The following is a 15,972-nucleotide window of genomic DNA, read 5'->3' as shown; positions in this document are numbered from 1 at the left end:
GGTTTCACACATGATACAATGTGAATGACTCTGAATTCTGTTCAAAGGGATGAATTGATGCAGACATACCTTGTTATAGGTTGATGACCTATTCTCTACAGGACATTTACAGGTTACTGATATGGAAATTTGTGTACGCGTGTTGTTTAAAGGATATCCGCGTGCATACGCCGTTTTACAAGGGGATAGTCGCGTATATGGTGTACGAGTGTTGCGTAAGGGATATCTGCGTATATACGCTTGTTCATGTGTATACAGACGCGTATATGGAGATTTGAAGGAAATCAGCAGGGACAGATGTTGGTTGCAGAAAGTCTGATATAGGTCTGACAGAGATCATCTGGCACAGGTTCAGGGGGAGCAGATAATCTTCCAATGATGCATTGTTGGCATTTGGTGTTGATTTCAGGAGGAACAAAGGCGAAAGGAGAACAGAAGGATCTCTTGGTTGCTGGTCTGAATGGTGATTATCAGATGCTGCTGGTGACTTTCATAAGTCTTGGTCTAGTTCTTACGTCTCTATGTCATATATCCCCTTTGTGGTATCTCTTTCATGGTGTCAAGGTCATGTAACGGCCTATTTTGGTTTCCCCACTATGCCTGGGATGATTGATGCAATGTGATTGGTTGTCATATGTAAAATTTTGATGTATACCCACTTGGTTGGGTGGATGAGTCAATTTTTGTATATCCTCACTTAGTTGAGAGATGGATGTATGTATGAATCTTTGGTGATAGGAAGGTCTTTTATGATGTATAGAGTCATGTTCTTCTTGAAGAACATCTTTTGCAGATCTTGCCTACAGTCAGGAAGAGCATGAACAGCACACTTCAGAAGGACAGAGATTCAGCATGCACTCTGAGGGAGCATTGACAGATTGGTACACCTTGGCATATACAAAGGGGGAGATTATTCAGAGATTTCAGCAGGTACTCAGGGGGAGTATGGACAGTGGAATGATTCAGCAAAGGAAGAGAATATCTTGGTCCACCCTTTGCCCTTGATGTCAAAGGGGGAGAGTGATTTGGTGTTGTTGCCATCAAGTCCAAAGGGGGAGATTGTTGGCATTATGATGCATGTGTTGTACTTGATGGCAACCCTCTCATAGAAGAATATCTCACCTATGTGAATCTTCAGAAGAGATATCAGATGTGACTGATGGAGGACAGCTCAAAGGAATCAGATGATGAATCTTCAGAAGAGATATCAGATGTGACTGATGGAGGACAGCTCAAAGGAATCAGATGATAGTTCTAAGTGTGACAAGTTAGCTTTGCCATCAAGTCCAAAGGGGGAGATTGTTGGCATTATGAGATAAGTGTTGTCCTTGATGGCAAACCTCACTGATGACAAATCATAGTACAGAAGGTCAGCAGCAAGGAATTGATGATCAGACTATAAGAAGAAGAGAAAGTTCATACACGCAGGTTCGTTAAGCCCAAGTCGCGTGTACACGCTGGTTGGCTTCAGCAAAAGCGCGTGTATGTGGAAAAGTACCTTTGGTCCATGGCGGTTATTCCTTGGAAGTTGTGCCTATGGTTTTGGACCTTGGCGTCTCGGCGGACGTGTTGATCCCTAGCTTTGAAGTTGATGGTATTGGATTTCTATGGTTTTGGCTCTTGGTATTGAACAAGGCCTAAGGCTATATAAAGGGAAGGAAATCATTAGGCAAGGGTATCTGAAATGTCTTGAATATCTGATGAAGCATTAGATCCAGTATGCAGGGTTATGGGTTGATGAAGCATTGCTTGATCTGAGCTAAGGAGAGATCTCACCTGTTGATGGAGAACTAGATCTAAGGAGAGATCGGGATCAAATGGTTTGAAATGAACTATCTTTATGATGCTTATTCTAGATCTACATACTGACGCATGTATTGTTCTATAAGTATTATGAGTATGATTGATGTCTGGTACAGCTGCAAGTTATGAGAAATTATTTTTAGATCTGTACGCGGGTTGGCTTTGATAAAAGCGCGTATACACGCGGGTTTGATTCATCGAAGTAGCGTATACATTGTAAATCTTAATATTTGAAGTTGCAAATGGATCTGATGGTTATTACAAAGTTCTGTGTCTGCTCTGTGTTCTGGTGACTGTTGTGAACAGGGTTTCAGTGATTCAGAGTTTGATGATTGTTTTGAGCTTCAATGATAGTTATGGGTCCAGTATGAAAATTGGATGAAAAGTGGCCTTACAGATTATGTGTTGTGCTTCAGTGTATCCAGTCTGAAAATTGATGAAACGTGGTACCTGGAGGTGAGAAGATTGTAGGCAAGCACCTACGTACTAGTATCTAAGCTAGTACAAAAGCTAAAGGAGATCTTTGGAGTATTGTAGCAGGTAGCAGCCTGCGTACTAGTAAATGGATCGGCTAGTACAAGAGCAAAGGGGGTTGTAGCTCCCGTACTGGTATAAGACTGCACCAGTACAAATATTGTAAAAGGATTTTCTTATTAAGAAGAAGATTGAGATGACTTGCAGCAGGTGGTTTTCACCCACATTGGGTTTCCACCTTATATCTTTGTGTTCATGTGTGTGGCTCTTGTGTGATGTTCTGTTCTGTTATTCTGCACCTGTTTACTGTTAATATGCTTAATAATGATCTGATGCATTTACTGAAGATTAAGCTAACTGAATTATAAGATCTCTGGATATACGCGAGTTTCATTAGACACAGTAGCGTGTACACGCAGGTTAACTTAATTGAAGTAGCGTATATGTTTCTGAGTATGAAATTGAAAAGTTTGATTGTTGGAAATAATACTGATTCACCCCCCCCCTCTCAGTATTATTTCCAACAATTGGTATCGGAGCGGGTCCTTTGGTAGAAGCTTGATCGCTTGAAGGAGATCCGTGGAACAATGGGAAAGAAGCTTAAGAAGAAAACTCATAAGAAGAAGAAGACATCTCAGAAGATCTATGACAGTGGAAGAGTCGATTGGGGATTAGGTATAAGAAGTTCTTCAGATTCAGAATCAGATTCAGAATCATTATCAGGTATGAACATGTTATCCTCTGATGTTCCTGCTATATTTCCTTGTGAAAGTGATGGAAGTGATAGTGAAACTACTGAACATGCTTTTATGGGTGAGCAAGAAAAGTGTCAAATAGAGGCAATGTTTAGAAGGTTTGCAGACAAAGTTAAAGATCAACAAGATCTATTGAACAAAAGGGAAGAAGAAGTTACCAAACTAAAGGCCCAACTAGAAGAAGGAAACAAGGTAAGAAAGCTTCTCAAGGACAAGGAAGACCAATGTCAAAAATTGCAGCATGAAGTGACATCATTAAGAAAAGAAGTCAACGAAAGAAGCACAACCATCAAGAAACTCAAAGATAGATCCAGCTACTATGAAAATCTTGAAGCTACAATCCCCTCACTAAAAGGAGATCTTGAAGAATCAAAGAAGCAGAATACAGATCTACTCCAAGCTATTGCAAAACAAGAAAATGAAGTCACTAGCTTAAAATCTCAACTAGAATGTGCTTTCCGAGTTCGTGAAATGCAGCAGGATCTGAATGAAGAACAAGAAAAGGAGATTCTCAAATTAAGGCATCAGTTGGAAGAAGGAAGGAAAGATGGAGAAGACATGAAGAAGCAATGTCTAGAAAAGGAGGAACAACTTCAAGTTGAGGTAAATATCTTGAAAGGTAAATTAGAAGAAAAGGATAAACTTTTGAAATTTCAAGATAGTACTAAAGCCTTGGATGATATTCTTAGTAGTCAAAGGTCTCCTGCTATCAAGACTGGTCTTGGTTTTCATGAATCTGTTGAAGGAGAATCTAGTTCACAAGGTGAGGCAAGGAACTCTAAAGAGAAATCCAAAATGATCAACAAGGAGATGAAAGGTCAACCCCATCAACAATCAAGGAAAGAGACTCCTCAAAGAAAATCGTTTACTCCTCCTATGAATAATGTTGAATGTTATGTATGTCATAATCTTGGACATGTTGCAGCTAGATGTAGAAGAAGAAGAGTTCAAGACTATTATGCGGACAGGTCATCTCAATCAAGGTACTTTAATGGATATTGCTTTGCTTGTAATATGTATGGTCACAAAGCTGCTGATTGCTACAGGAGGAATATGAAACATGTAAGATGTTATGCATGTAACAAACTTGGACATATAGCAAAGGAATGCAGGAACAAAGGATGGACATCACACCAAAAGGAGAAAACCTCATCACACTTGAAGATATGGAGGAAGAAGGAAGTACAGTCAGCACAATGTACTGAGACACAGCACAACACAGACATATCAGACTCAGGGGGAGCTGAAAGTGTAAACCTTCAGTGTCCTGAATCTCATACGCAAGTTCCTTAAAGGGAAGTCGCGTATATACGCGAGTTCGACACTGCAAAGTCGCGTATATGTTAGTCTGAGGAAAAGCAGTGGGGACAGGATCAGAAAAAGGATCTGATATGATTCAGTCTATTATTTGCTCTATTGGTTAATAGCTACAGTCTACTAAGGATGTGTGGAAATGTTTTGTTACTTGTATGATGTCTAGAAGTGTTTTGATCCTAACTTGAGGATGATGATGTGTTGATGCTTACTGCTGATATATGCATGATCAGATCTAACAGATGGCACTGGTTGAGGGGGAGCATATGCCCTTAGTAATTCATTGTTGGCATTATGGTTTATAATCCTTGGTGATGATTCTTATATGGATAAATGATATATCTTGCTATGATATGATGTTGTGAGTTGTCTATGATAAACTCTCATACATAGTAGATGTTCAGATCAGATTTATGGTTGATCCTTTGATTATGCTTACATGATGATCTTCATGTGGATAAGGATTGTTGCTGTTGATGATATCAAGAAGTTTTGTCAAATGAGCTTGAGCTCAAGATACATAATGCTGATACATGGATGACTACTCAAAGTTGCTTTATTGGAAACATGGTGATGAGTTCTTATCTATATGATGAAAGGTTTATACTTACATATGTTAATTGATACAGATGTTCCCAAGTAATGATACTTGGATCATGTAGAGCTTGATGAAATGGCTATGGTGGTTTCACACATGATACAATGTGAATGACTCTGAATTCTGTTCAAAGGGATGAATTGATGCAGACATACCTTGTTATAGGTTGATGACCTATTCTCTACAGGACATTTACAGGTTACTGATATGGAAATTTGTGTACGCGTGTTGTTTAAAGGATATCCGCGTGCATACGCCGTTTTACAAGGGGATAGTCGCGTATATGGTGTACGCGTGTTGCGTAAGGGATATCTGTGTATATACGCTTGTTCATGTGTATACAGACGCGTATATGGAGATTTGAAGGAAATCAACAGGGACAGATGTTGGTTGCAGAAAGTTTGATATAGGTCTGACAGAGATCATCTGGCACAGGTTCAGGGGGAGCAGATAATCTTCCAATGATGCATTGTTGGCATTTGGTGTTGATTTCAGGAGGAACAAAGGCGAAAGGAGAACAGAAGGATCTCTTGGTTGCTGGTCTGAATGGTGATTATCAGATGCTGCTGGTGACTTTCATAAGTCTTGGTCTAGTTATTACGTCTCTATGTCATATATCCCCTTTGTGGTATCTCTTTCATGGTGTCAAGGTCATGTAACGGCCTATTTTGGTTTCCCCACTATGCCTGGGATGATTGATGCAATGTGATTGGTTGTCATATGTAAAATTTTGATGTATACCCACTTGGTTGGGTGGATGAGTCAATTTTTGTATATCCTCACTTAGTTGAGAGATGGATGTATGTATGAATCTTTGGTGATAGGAAGGTCTTTTATGATGTATAGAGTCATGTTCTTCTTGAAGAACATCTTTTGCAGATCTTGCCTACAGTCAGGAAGAGCATGAACAACACACTTCAGAAGGACAGAGATTCAGCATGCACTCTGAGGGAGCATTGACAGATTGGTACACCTTGGCATATACAAAGGGGGAGATTATTCAGAGATTTCAGCAGGTACTCAGGGGGAGTATGGACAGTGGAATGATTCAGCAAAGGAAGAGAATATCTTGGTCCACCCTTTGCCCTTGATGTCAAAGGGGGAGAGTGATTTGGTGTTGTTGCCATCAAGTCCAAAGGGGGAGATTGTTGGCATTATGATGCATGTGTTGTACTTGATGGCAACCCTCTCATAGAAGAATATCTCACCTATGTGAATCTTCAGAAGAGATATCAGATGTGACTGATGGAGGACAGCTCAAAGGAATCAGATGATGAATCTTCAGAAGAGATATCAGATGTGACTGATGGAGGACAGCTCAAAGGAATCAGATGATAGTTCTAAGTGTGACAAGTTAGCTTTGCCATCAAGTCCAAAGGGGGAGATTGTTGGCATTATGAGATAAGTGTTGTCCTTGATGGCAAACCTCACTGATGACAAATCATAGTACAGAAGGTCAGCAGCAAGGAATTGATGATCAGACTATAAGAAGAAGAGAAAGTTCATACACGCAGGTTCGTTAAGCCCAAGTCGCGTGTACACGCTGGTTGGCTTCAGCAAAAGCGCGTGTATGTGGAAAAGTACCTTTGGTCCATGGCGGTTATTCCTTGGAAGTTGTGCCTATGGTTTTGGACCTTGGCGTCTCGGCGGACGTGTTGATCCCTAGCTTTGAAGTTGATGGTATTGGATTTCTATGGTTTTGGCTCTTGGTATTGAACAAGGCCTAAGGCTATATAAAGGGAAGGAAATCATTAGGCAAGGGTATCTGAAATGTCTTGAATATCTGATGAAGCATTAGATCCAGTATGCAGGGTTATGGGTTGATGAAGCATTGCTTGATCTGAGCTAAGGAGAGATCTCACCTGTTGATGGAGAACTAGATCTAAGGAGAGATCGGGATCAAATGGTTTGAAATGAACTATCTTTATGATGCTTATTCTAGATCTACATACTGACGCATGTATTGTTCTATAAGTATTATGAGTATGATTGATGTCTGGTACAGCTGCAAGTTATGAGAAATTATTTTTAGATCTGTACGCGGGTTGGCTTTGATAAAAGCGCGTATACACGCGGGTTTGATTCATCGAAGTAGCGTATACATTGTAAATCTTAATATTTGAAGTTGCAAATGGATCTGATGGTTATTACAGAGTTCTGTGTCTGCTCTGTGTTCTGGTGACTGTTGTGAACAGGGTTTCAGTGATTCAGAGTTTGATGATTGTTTTGAGCTTCAATGATAGTTATGGGTCCAGTATGAAAATTGGATGAAAAGTGGCCTTATAGATTATGTGTTGTGCTTCAGTGTATCCAGTCTGAAAATTGATGAAACGTGGTACCTGGAGGTGAGAAGATTGTAGGCAAGCACCTACGTACTAGTATCTAAGCTAGTACAAAAGCTAAAGGAGATCTTTGGAGTATTGTAGCAGGTAGCAGCCTGCGTACTAGTAAATGGATCGGCTAGTACAAGAGCAAAGGGGGTTGTAGCTCCCGTACTGGTATAAGACTGCACCAGTACAAATATTGTAAAAGGATTTTCTTATTAAGAAGAAGATTGAGATGACTTGCAGCAGGTGGTTTTCACCCACATTGGGTTTCCACCTTATATCTTTGTGTTCATGTGTGTGGCTCTTGTGTGATGTTCTGTTCTGTTATTCTGCACCTGTTTACTGTTAATATGCTTAATAATGATCTGATGCATTTACTGAAGATTAAGCTAACTGAATTATAAGATCTCTGGATATACGCGAGTTTCATTAGACACAGTAGCGTGTACACGCAGGTTAACTTAATTGAAGTAGCGTATATGTTTCTGAGTATGAAATTGAAAAGTTTGATTGATCTGATAATACTGATTCACCCCCCCCCCTCTCAGTATTATTTCCAACATAGCATAGCTTTCCAATCCTTGCTTTTAGATTAGTTTTTTATTCATTCTAGCATAAAATTTCCTTCAATTCTATCTCAATTTGAACTAGTCATATAGAAAGAACATGTGCATACACTAGATGAGAGTTAGTTTTGAATATATTAGATTTACTACCTACATTTGGATTCAATCTTTGATCAGAAATAAATCTCTGAGCATATATTATGCACATACACTTCACAAGTACACCAACATTGGTCGATAATTTAATGAAGTAACTTAACTAACAATTAAATTTCCCAACAATGTGATACCACCTTTCTAGATAATATGTCTTATTGATTAAATTTGCCTTTGTTCCTTGTCAGCCAAATCTTCCAACACAAGAAAAATTACTTGTTGTCCATGTTTATTTTGAGAGGGGTTTATTCTTGAAGGATCCTAGATAATGTTTAGACCATGGCAAGAAATCCTCATTCCAAGTTTAAGACATATCCACTTGAACACTTAAACCTGAGAAGGAGGGTTTCCAAACTACTTTTGAGAATTCACAATCTAGAAATAGATGGACAAAGGATTCTTCTTTTCATTTACATAAAGGGCATATTGAAGCTTCATATGTGTTGCACATTTTTTTATTCTTTATTGTAAGAATTTTCTCATGGCTTTAATTCCAACAACACATTTTTATTTATGGAAGTTTAACACCATTTGGATTGCGTTTTGTTTGTCTGCTCAAGGGAGCTAACATCTTTATTTTAGTTGAAATCTATATCTATTTGTAAAAATGTAAGATTCCCCACTTGGACCCCATCTTCTCGACTCTATTATTTCCATACAAGTACAACTCCTCATAATTTAATCACAAGATCATTTTCATTGGTCTATCAACTAGTGTGAGATGTTCACAATTTTCCATTTAGAGATCAGTAATTTAGCGAATCCATTTTAAGACACCAACATGGGATTTTAGATTTTGAATCTCCATTCATTCCTTTAAATCTCTTAACTCTAACAATTAATTCTATCGACATTACATATCCCATTGGTATAAACCAAATGGTGCATGTATTTCACTAGAATGCATTCATTGACTAATATTATAGTATGTCCATGTTCAAAACTCATTTAGCTCGACTAGTGTGGCTTAAGGGCAATTGCGTTACACTCAAAAGTATAAAGTTAATCCTTCTGACTTGACCTCAAACCTATTCGATGCGAGATGGTAAATCTACTGATACTCCTGATACAAAGAAAAAATAAATTCTATGAACATGCTTTTTTAATATTAAAATTGACTACATTTACATTTATAAAATTAGTGTATCAAGAAATGTCAAATTCATGGAAAAGATGTAACTATTTTCTTTTTAGTATATTAAAAAATGAACATCTTTACCTTTTTTAATTATATATTTGAAATATTCATTAAAAAAATATATATGTGTTTGTATTTAATTAGATGCTTTTTATTTTTTCATGCTTAGTCTAACCACATGGGATAACCCAAAGGGGAGATGGTTTATGCAACTGGTCTTAGAGTTTTCCCGCTGATCTAAAATGGCTCGGTGGCTGCCATGAGCTCTGGGCCATTTCCCGCTATGGGTGATGGGAAATACAACATATAATGTATGTTTTTCTTCCTTGATGTATCCAATAATAAGGGGAACAATGGACTATTTGGGGTGGATCGACCCTTTTCCTAGCGAGATGGGAACATCACATGTTTTTGAATCATGGAGGTGACAATACTTTAAATATGGGGAACTTTCCCTTTGATGGTCTTGTTTGTCAAGTCGTCTGATTTCGATATTAAAACATATATCACTGCCTCTTCTCTATGGAAAGGAATATGGGCTATGGTTTCTTCCCAACCAGTGGTCATCTCCATGTCAATAGTGTATGGTATGCGCTCCAATGTTTTTCTTTTCTTCTTTCCCTTTCATTCCAGAACAAATTTATGGGTGTAATCCATAGTGGATTTCCGCTCGATTCCTACTTCCAATTTCTATCCTATTAACATAAGCCATATCTCGAATGTGGAAGAGAAGGGGTTTCCTGTGAGGTTTGTAGATACTTTGGCAGTTTACGACAACATGGTTTATCCATTTGGGCCTATGTCATAGGCTCCCCATATCAAGTTAAAGTGTGGATCAAATCACACTTTACAAATATTTATTAAAAGCATTAGTGGAAACATAAAAATCTTTTGGGTTTGAGAATCTACCTGAGTTTCATCTCTTAAGGTAATGATACAAGATAAATGTGGACTTCCTATAAAAATCCAGTTGCTACATTTTACAGGGAAGATAATGCAAGACCCTCTACATCTAAATGACCTATGTATTGATAAAAATGCAACTATAGTCTTCAATCTCTGACTCCGTCGCCCTTCTGCCACCTTAAATGATGTTGTACAGGGGTAGACCTTTCCAGCCAAAGGAAAGGATTTGTCAACTACAGAAAAAACACAAAAGGTCCATATATTGTGGACCAAATGGAGGAAACTCCATCTTTGGAAGTAAAAAACCCACAAGTTTAAGAACAATTCACTACATTATAATCCAAATCCATCATATGTAGATTCAACGAATTTTGGCCAAAACCAAAATATTTGCATCAGTGGGTGTTCTCTTCTTAGACAACAAGTTGTGATATTTACCTATGCTCTAAAGGATTTTTTTGTTGTACAATTTGATACACTAAATGAACTAGATTTCATACTAAATGAAGGACCATGGTTTTGGGTTAATGTCGGGCTATCTATTACACAATGGTTCCCAGGCTTTGTTGCAACCTCCATGGTGGTAACTTCCATGCCAGTATAAGTAATACTCCCAAACTTACCCCTCCCTTCCTGGCACCACCAAATTCTTGAATATATTGGGAATAAACTTGGGGATTTAAAAAAAATGGATATGGAGAGAACATAAAAAGGAATATTCAACTTTGCTTAGATTTGTGTGTAGATTGACCTCAGTAAAGGTTTACCAGACCACATCATCCTGAAGCACAACAAATTTTGGTGGACTCAAATCCTTGATTATGAAAATATAACATTCAGATGTCGTGCATGCTCTCAAACATGTCATCTTTATAATACATGTCATGTTGTGAGGAATACCCCAAAAAAGAAAAATAAGTAGATAAGAAACCAAAAGAATTGAATTTCAATTATTCTCCACCCTTGGAAGATGAGGATCAGGAGGGAGTCCAAGACTCACAATGGGTTCAATCACAAGATAAAATAGAGGGGGAGGTTGTGATTCATGGTGGCTTTAATGCTCCTCCACTAACAGGTACACCATTATAAAACCAAGAGCCTTCGACAGGTTAAGGTGGAACTAAATGTGCTCACATCTCATAATCAACAGAATAAAAAAAAGAATCTCCTCGTCTTGAAGGGGGCCAAGAAATTTCTTTGGTACTGATTGATCCATATTCATAACGATGGCAAAAGATGTCATGTAGGAAGGGGAAAAAAGAAAAATTCAACACAAATTCACCACATAATGTCATCCAACATCTCTTCCTTTTTTTTTCTCTCTTTTTTCTTATTCATGACATATTTTAGAATTTTCTTGGCATCTTCCTCGCCATATCACTCATATGTCTGCTCTACCTTGTAATTATTGGTATTTTTGTGCTCATCATGCATGCACACTATGTATATTTACAAAGTGTAATTTTTATTTATCTTCATAAAAATTACAAGTTTTTTCTACGGGAAAAAAATAAATCCTTGCTTAGCCTAAATTAAACAAGTTTTGGATACTAACTGGCATAGCCATGTAAATTAAATGGGTGGTGGAGGAATACACTTACCTCATGATACCATTCACATTTTCAAGATTAAAAAAATCATAAAAATTAACTAAATTATAACTTCATTTTAAATTAGGGAATGTAGGAGCGGTAGGGGTTATTCTTTGCCCCGATGGAGAAATCGAGAAAAAGTTTGCATGGGGATTAGGAAATGCCTAAAAAAATTAGGCATAAGTATCAAGCCTATGGCAAGGGATGAAAATTGCATTAGCCAATGATATCTGTTATAGAAGTGTATTTGGGGACTCACTCATCACTATTCAAAAATTTTACAAGTTAAAGAATTGCATGGGGAACGATTTGCCTCCAATGTATCACATAATACAACTTTTATTGGATAAATTTGAAAGTCTTGATCTCTATCATATTAAATTAAATAATAATTGATTAGCAGATGAGCAAGCATTAACTTGGCACAAGTAATGATTATGGAGGATCAAAGTAAACTATCTACATGTGATATCTGATGACTACATAAAATCAAAGGACGATGGTCCTAATGAATCCCATAAAGATGGAATTAAGTCCTAACAAACAACACAAAAACGTTTTTAATTCCAAGATGTTGAGGAGCCTTGAAGATCATCATTCCTGAATGAAAAATCCCACTAATCAATCAACTAGAAAGGATCACACGAGGAATATGGATAAGTATCAGGATAGGTGGAGAAACAATGAAAAAACATTAACTTAGTGTACTAGGGAAGGACCTGCTAATACTATCTCAGAGTTGGATTGATCTCCTATGTTCGTGTGTGCTATCAAATTAGTGGTATCAAAAAAAGATCTTCATTCACACACTTAGCGAGGATAGGCGGTAAACATTGAATGTGAGCAGAGCTTCTCTACACTGTCTTAGATTTAAACAAGGATATAAAGGGTGTTACAGGGAAAAGTGTCTATTTAGAACTGCTCTATCCCACTAAGGTGTGACAGCTGCCTTAGAAACAAACAGAGAAAAACTACTTTTGTATTTCCTTTATGAATTATAGATAGAGAGGAACAGAAAGACCAACCTCTGTCTTTCGCTAATCCTTCGATTCGATCCCTCTCTTCTTTGATAGTCCCTAGCTACCTGCTCCCTTGCACGCCCAGCTTCATAAAGTACCTGTAAGATCACAAAAGCATAACACTATACAAAGACATGGATCTATAATCATAAACAATCTAGGATCAGATGTAAATTGACCATACAAATGTAACAAGCATCAATGATACAAAAGCATGGAGGAAAACTCAAATAGCTTTTATTGATAAAACAAGAAAAGATACAGGAGGAGTTACAACCAGTTGTTCTGACCCAGCATCAACCTCCCAGCAAAGAAGCCCCTCTTCACCTCAAACAAATCTTAGATCACCCAACAATCTGATGTTTGTCTCTAGAAACCAACAACAGTTCCTTACAATATGCAAAATTCCAGCCTCTGGATCTCTGGGATGAGGGATCCATATATAGATATCTGTAAGGGGGATGAGTCAGCTTGTAATTTGATTAGTGTCTTTTCTCTGACAGTTCTTGCTTCCACTTGGAGACTGAGGGCCTCTTACTCATCCTTGGTCGAATTCAGTGAGGCAAGTGTCACAGGAGAAGATTCTGGAAGCTTCCATTGCCTCTCCACCTCATGGAATGACACTGCCATTTGTCATTTCTCGCCCATCGCACCCCACAAAAGGGACTTTTGAAATGAAACACACCCTCACAGTGTATTTGGGTGAGATGCAACGCACCTAACCAGTGGAGCAACAACAATGATCCTGTTTTGACCAATTCTGAGTAGTTTCTCATGGAGAACTTCTGGGAGAAGCTGTAATCTATTGACCTTGTTCCTTTAGGGGTTAGAACAACACTTTTAGGGACTTAGGAGCCCTTAGTTTATGGACATTTCATGCTTGGGGTTGTAGGGCACAAAAATGGCTATAACAAAGGGTCAAATTTACAAGCTAAAATTGACGTTGTTTAGTATTAGAAAGAGAAGAGTAGATGATATGGTCTCCACATCTGGCAATGGTGTTAATAATGTAACAACGCTGGTAAAAAATCAATGTAAAAGTTAATAAAGGCAATTTTTTTACCAAGGTGATGGGACACATATTCCAAGATGAATGTTTGGAAAAAGCATAGTGTTGGGGATCACTGGTGATTTATTAATGGCTAAGGAAATTAGAAAAGGAAATGAAAAAGGATTTGGAAAGGAAAAGTGGCATTTTGGCACATTTACTTATGAAAATAATGGAAATTATGAGAAAAGGAAGGTGAAAGGTCACAGGTTGCATGTGAGGAGGAAAATGAAGGAAAATAATGGAAAAATGAAGAAAAATAGAGGCCTCTTTTATAAAAAGGATTTTGAGGATCAGTTGGTAGCTTGTTTTTGGTAGGTCATTTTTGGAGCTCTCTTTCTATTCTCTTTCTCTTGCATACTCTTGGACACTTATAGTTTTCTTGGAGCACTCTTGGAGAGTGTGGCATACTTGGATGCTTGGAGAAAGAAGGAAAAGGATGAGTAGGAAAGTGCAAGAGGACATCAGGATCAACAACTACAACAAGTTTTTCTTGTAGGTTACCGAGTTGCATGCATGTTTTCCTCACTAGTTTTGGCATACATGGAATATGCATGTGGTTTATTGGTAATGATCTATCACTGGCATGGAGGATTTCCTGGATTGAGAGTGGATTTTCCTAGCCTTTCCATTTTTGGGATAGCCATGATGTTGTGGTTCATTTCTTTGTTTTTCTGGTTGGTTCTCATGTTTCCTTTAGCTTGGGTTGAGTTACTAGTTCTTGGAAGCCTTGGTTGGAAGAACACTCTAGACAACCTCTAACAACTTGGGTTGAGTTACTATTCCTAGAAGCCTTGGACAGACAAATGATATGGAAGCCCTTGGTGGGTTGAATTACTAATCTTGGAATCCCTAGTAGGAAGAACGCTCTGGAAGCCTGACGACAACTGTGGGTTGAGTTACTAGTCCTGGAAGCCTTGGTTGGAAAAAATTCTCTAGAGCCTTGGCAGGCTTGGATATAGACCAATATGGTGATGGTTTGTGATGTATGTGTTAGGCAAATAAATCCCTCTTGCTGACAAGAGTGATCTCCCTAGATCCTAAATGGAAACTAGAAATAAACAAACAATTGAAATAACTCTTTCCCTAAGTTAATCTCATTTGAATTATGGATATAAAAGATGGTAAACAAGCCTCTTACCCGTTCACGAAATGCTTGATGAAGATCCCTTGCTGTTTCTCGATGCAGCCCTTCAATGTTTGATAAAACCTACAAGCATAACCATAAGAAGGATAAAAATAATATGCAACATAATAGTTCAAACAAACTTAACCTAATGATCAAGGAGATTAGGAATTGAAATTTCTTTAATGAACATCTAAAGAATTATAGACCATTCATCATTTTGATAAGACAATTCAATGGGGAAAATAATTCATTTGTATTAATCAAAGATAAAGAAGAGCCTTACAACCTTTTCCTTGATGTAGTGAGGTTCCTCCCAAGTGCATCCAATCTCCTCCTTAGATGATAAGATTTCCAATCTCAAACTAGCAGCATAAGTTTATCTTCTCTAAGTTCTGACCTCCTCAATCCCTCTGCCCTCTAGTCATTTTATAGGCCAAGAGGAAGAAGTTTCAGATCCAAAAGAGGAGGGTGAGATCCTCTAATTGAGGGATTAGGTTTCCTTAAGGAAAAGGATTAAGATCCATCATATGAGGGTAATGGCTCAAATAAGCATCACCTGGAATATTTCAGCTGGGATATATTTGACCAACTATGTTTCTAGAATGTACTCACCTGCGTGGTCCATAGTGGTAGACAGAGTGCAAGTATGCATTGTTCTTAGGGATAAGTTCAGCGAATGCACAAAAACTTCTAGGTAAAATAGCGCATGGCCTACTTGACAAATTATACAAGCCATTTCTCCCAAAGTTCTCATCTTCTTCAAGGTATTTTTGGTTGTTTGACCTCTAAGGGAGTTCAATGAAACATTTTAATGGATTGAGAGAAATCCATTTATATTGATCAAGTGTCATGGGTGACAAAATAATGTGTAATAGATTGCCCCCTCAAGTGTGAAGTCTGTATAATAAGTTTTTAAAATATTGAAGCACTTTATCATGCTAAAGATCGGATCAAAGACAATGGTCGGAAACCTGCAAGAAACATTCAATGATTACAATGCAAATGTATATATATAATCATCACCGAGGTAGGAATTCCCATACTTAGAGTAAATCTAACTCAATGAATAAGTATAAAAAAAATCCAAAATCATAATAGTAGACATAGTATGGACGCAGGCATCCATTTATGATTTTGTCTACATAAT

This window comes from Pinus tabuliformis, chromosome 6, assembly GCF_031772625.1.
Source record: "Pinus tabuliformis cultivar Carrire ecotype Pingquan chromosome 6, CPIR1, whole genome shotgun sequence".
Lineage (NCBI taxonomy): Eukaryota > Viridiplantae > Streptophyta > Pinopsida > Pinales > Pinaceae > Pinus > Pinus tabuliformis.
This window is presented reverse-complemented; position numbering follows the sequence as displayed.